The 4,807-nt window shown below is 46.4% G+C and overlaps 1 long non-coding RNA gene across 1 annotated transcript; it reads left to right on the top strand.

Moving 5' to 3' along the window:
- The first annotated feature begins 2,732 nt into the window (after positions 1–2,732).
- Positions 2,733–4,495, top strand: LOC135376922 (uncharacterized). The gene is made up of 2 exons (XR_010417909.1): positions 2,733–3,062; positions 4,309–4,495. It is a non-coding gene; the product is annotated as an uncharacterized LOC135376922 (long non-coding RNA).
- The last annotated feature ends 312 nt before the right edge of the window (positions 4,496–4,807 follow it).

Raw genomic sequence — 4,807 nt, forward strand, 5'->3', positions numbered from 1 at the left:
CAAATCGGCCGTCAGGGGAACGACCTCGTAACATTCTGATGCAAAATGCTTCGAGCACACACGGCAGTTGCCTTGATAAGTTCAGAGCACTCAACCACTCGTTTCGTACCACTCAATCACGCACAATATCAACTGGGAACCTGGCACGAAACATCTTTCCTAGTAGCGTACCTGCTCGTACTGCGAGAAGCACGGCATTGTCACAATTCACTCACGCTGCATCTCTCACAAAGTGACAACGTAGATGAGGTTGTGTGTACTGACTAGCCGGAGTAAAAAGATGATCAAATTAAGGCGCGGAGAAAGGTGCCCGTACTACTCTCGATTTCGATTTTAGCCTGGCGAGTGACGAGTGGTGATTGCTGGCGATTGCGAAACATGCGAGCCAGCAAACAAGCCAAGAGGAGCCAAAGCGAAAGCTGAGCGTGACGTCAGCTGTTCAAGCGGACGATCGGACGGCAAACCAAAAAACAGATTTCGCAGTAAATACAGGGTATTCGCCCAAACCATTTTGGAAGTACATTCAGTAGGCATCAACCTTTGTGCCTGCGAGTTTTTGTTGTAATATGTGGCAGTGAGTTTCCTCCGGAGCTGACCTTTAAGAAAATTTGTACGTCGTTTTCCAAGCAGACCGCGTTTAGTTTACGCGAAGTAGAAAAATGAAGTTGTGTATGCTCTATGATGATCCGCCGCGGGCTTAGGCCTTTTTTCCCGATGAGCAGTGTTTTGTATGCGATGTCGCATGTCTGGACTTGATCAGTGTTGCAATTTTTACCCTTCGTTAATATCTTGTTGTTGTTGTCGTCTTGTGTTAGACGTTGAGCTTCGTAGCGATGTGCGGTAACGCTACGATTATTCCTGAGCGCTCCGTGTGTTTAATGCGTTGTCCTCTGTGCGTGCATGCATGTGCTTTTTTTCTCCTGATTTGTGACGTCATCGTGGCATGTCTGGACTTGTTTAGCAGTGTTGCAGTTCTTCCCGCTGCTAGTATCTTGTTGGTGTCATGTTGTGCTAGCCGCGTGGCGATGTGTCGTGACCTGAGGTCTTAAGCCTTTTCCCTGCTCACCTAAGGAAATGTGTGTATCCCTGTCCTGTGCTTTCTTTACGCAAGGGCGATGCGTCTGCGTATGTGGCACTATCACATACCGGACCTGAGTGTCTTTTTCTTAGTTTATTAGCATATGCTTCAGGTTTTTTAAGTCAAGCACAAGTGCGCGCAATTTTTCGCTGCTCTCTTCCTCAAATCACCGATTTTACGCAGAAGAAAGTCGCATGGTGCAGCTGAGAAGTGGGTTTCTCTGATTGTTTGTTAGATGTTGTTAGGAGCTCGGTATGTTGAGGAAGTCAGCTGTTAAAGGTATCCGTGAAGAAATGCTTGCATCTGAACGCAGGATAGGAATTCCTGAAGCACGGCACCCTCAGTGTAAATTAATTATTTTGGATATGAGTCGGCTTCACTGCATGACAAGGCTGAAATAAGAAGAGAGAAAAAATTGGAGCGCTTCATTAGTAGCGATCCAAGTAATAGGGCAATTATAGTTTCCATAGAAAGTTGAATTTTAATGGGCTCCTAAAATTATAGTTTTGTAGAAGCTTTTCGAAACTGCAATGCAATAATCATTAATATAGTATAGGAATGCCATCATGTTCCCGTAAAGGCGTTCTGTCTTGTGCTTTGGAGTGCGCGAATAGAACTTTGCTCCCAGGCTTTCCCGCCTTTATGCTCGCAATGCGCGAATGGAACTTTGCCCACCCGGCTTCCGCGCGTTTTTGCTCGCAGGTGTAGCCTCAGACAACGAATGTATGAGCATAGAAAGGGTCATGTATTACATAAGCCTGGAGGTGACGTTGAGTGGTCTCACTTATTATTTTAAGGAGCAGTGGTAGTTTGCTGTAATTCTAATGACCATGATGAGCCTTTGGGGTGAAAATAGTTAATATGCAGGGTGCTTTTTTGTTGAATTTTAATGAGAGAATCAATGTCATTCAGAGTAGGACAAAGGAAATAATCTTGCGATTCAATAATTAATAGGAGTCTTTGCCGGTGTCTTCTTCAGACAGGATGTGATGATGTCACGCAGTCTGTAGCAATGCGTTGACTGTTACTGAAAAAAGTGTAGCAAAATGGTGTGTATTCCCCTGAGCAGATTTATGATGAGCACTGTTTTTGAACAAGAGGAGTGCGTGTGCTTGGAAATAGTTTGATGCTGGTTTCCTTCTTTGTTTCTTTTCGCTTTTTCCCCCTTGTTGTCTGACAAACATGCGCTGACATGCCTGGGCTTGTTCTGACATGCTTTCCTTCTACATGTAGTTTTTTTCTTTTTGTACAAGGAATATTCTTGACGATAGTGCTGCCTTGAATGGGAATAGTGCTATTCTTAATACTTTTGCGATTCATTTAGTTCAGAGAGTAACCGCGAGGGGGACAGGTGTGTGACTTTATTCAAGAGGAACAAAGCATCATTATTCAATTATGTACCTGGCTCTCGGGTGGGATGAACATGTCTTGCACCATTGCTGCACCATTTTTTCCCTGTACAGTAAGACTTTGGGAATGAAATGCTATAATCTCCTCTTTTCTATGGTGCTCTTCTGCAATAGTTCCCTATGCAATCGTTATAGAAGAATAAAGGAAATAATCTTGGGATAGTGATTCAATAAATAACAGGTCCCATGTCTAGAGCGTGCGCGTTCTTGAGCCACACACCTGCAAGATGACGTCATACCGTGGCTTCACTGCAGGTTGACCTTGTCTAGAGGAGCATTAGTGGAAAAAAAACAGGGTAGCCCTGAGACAATAGGATGCCGTCACGACCAATGAGACTGGCCTGCAGGGGGCGTAAGGATTCACTTCTCTCTTGGACACTGGCGGGTGTAGACACGGTAATTATGATCCTGGCGTTGGCCGTCAGTGGAAGAGCGTAGCTTAGGTGGGGTTCTGTCTGCCTCTGATGGGGTGTGGATGTATGGTTCGTCACTGGTGAATGGTGTTCGACGATGCAGGTGGATTTTGTGACGAGCGGATTTACAATGAGGGAATGCTGTGAACGGGAAAAATGATGGTGAGTGCCTTTTTCACTCTGTTCAAGTGTTCGTTTTCCTCTGTTGCCCAACAGTCGTGCGAATTTGTCCTGACGTGTCCTGACATGCCCCGATATGCATGCTTTCCTTTGTTAACGCTTTGTATTTTGTCTTTTTTTGACAAGGAACATTGTCGTCTTGACGATAGTGCTGCCCTGAGTTCTGCGCGCGTTGATTTGTTGAGTGCCTAGTCCTCTTATTAGCCGTTGATGAAGTTACATGTTAGGATGTTTTGTTCTTTTGCAAGTCTCATTTAGTAAGACTTTGGAATTCCTACGATCAGTTTTCATGCATGGTGCTCTTCTGCAATAGTTTCCTATGCAATCGTTATAGATGAATAAAGGAAATAATCTTGAGATAGTGATTCAATAAATAATAGGTCCCCTGTCTAGAGCGCAGGCGTCCTTGAGCCACGCAGGTGCATGATGACGTCATACCGTGGCTTCACTGCAGATTGACCAAAGGAGCATTAGTGGAAAAAAACAGTGTAGCCCTGAGACAATAGGATGATGTCTGGACCAATGAGAACTGCCAGCAGGGGGCGCAGGAATGCTCTTCTCACTTAGCCTCACGACCAATGAGAACGGCCAGCAGGGGGCGCAGGAATGCTCTTCTCTCTTAGCCTCTCGCAGGTGGCGGTAGGAGCGCGCAGAGGGCGCTACGAGCGCGCGCATGCGTAGCACCCGTAGAGTGGCGCTTACGTCAGTCCACCTCTGGCTCTCGTTGGGAGAAGGCTTGCGGTCGTTCGCTCCGTCGTCACTTGATCCCTGGCTGTCGACGAGAGCAGTCGCACCGGTCTGCGCTCCTACTGTGGTGAGGTGATTTGTTGTGTAACTAATGATTTCGCCAACTTTGTTCCCGCTTTGTTTGCGATTTTCGTGCCCGTGCACGTCGGGTGCTGGTTGCTGTTGTCCGGGCATTCCCGCCATTTTCTATCATCTTCTGCCTTGGGACCGGGAGTAGCGCTGGCGTGATTCTTAATAATTTTGTTGTGAGATTAGTTGAGAAAGTAACCGCTAGGGGGTGCAGGGTTTGTACAGGACAAAAACCATTACGAGTCAGTTTCTACCTGCCTCTCGGATGGAGCAGTCGCATGGTTCTGCGCTCCTGTTCTGGTGGGCTCATTTGTTGTGTAACTAATTTTTTTTGTTGTTAGCTATTGATGGTTTGCATACTCTTGCTTTTCCAGCCTCTGTATTACGAGTGTTTTTCTCCTTGCATGCCCAGAGCTGTCCTAACTTGCCCAGACATGCCGTGATGACGTCACAGGATGTCCGGAACTGGTGGTCATAGCTGCGATGCTTTGCAACCTGCCTCTGTGCTCCGTCGCCCAGCGACGGTCAGCGGCCTTTCCGGACCGCTTTCTTCAAGATGGCGCCGTTGATCTTCAATTAAACTCCTTCTCTCCACTCTATTTCTATCTATTTTTTTATTTTTTATGGACTCTCATAGTGCACAACGCTCAGCTGGTCTGGACACGAGTTAGACTTTCCCCAATTAGTGTGGTGGCTCCCTGGAGGGTGCTGATTAATGTGGGGGGTCCCAATTAGCTCTAATTGCTAATTAAATCGTGTTCAGGCCAGTTGGGCGTTGTGCACTGTGAGAGTCCAGTACCTACTACTCTCACCACCTGTCACTTCGTACGAGAATCATCTGTAAGAAATACAACTTCAAAATGTCAGTGTAAGGCAGTGTGTAGGCATCGAAGTATATAACACACCGTTTG

The sequence above is a fragment of the Ornithodoros turicata genome, unplaced genomic scaffold, assembly GCF_037126465.1.
Source record: "Ornithodoros turicata isolate Travis unplaced genomic scaffold, ASM3712646v1 ctg00001382.1, whole genome shotgun sequence".
NCBI classification, from domain to species: Eukaryota; Metazoa; Arthropoda; class Arachnida; order Ixodida; family Argasidae; genus Ornithodoros; species Ornithodoros turicata.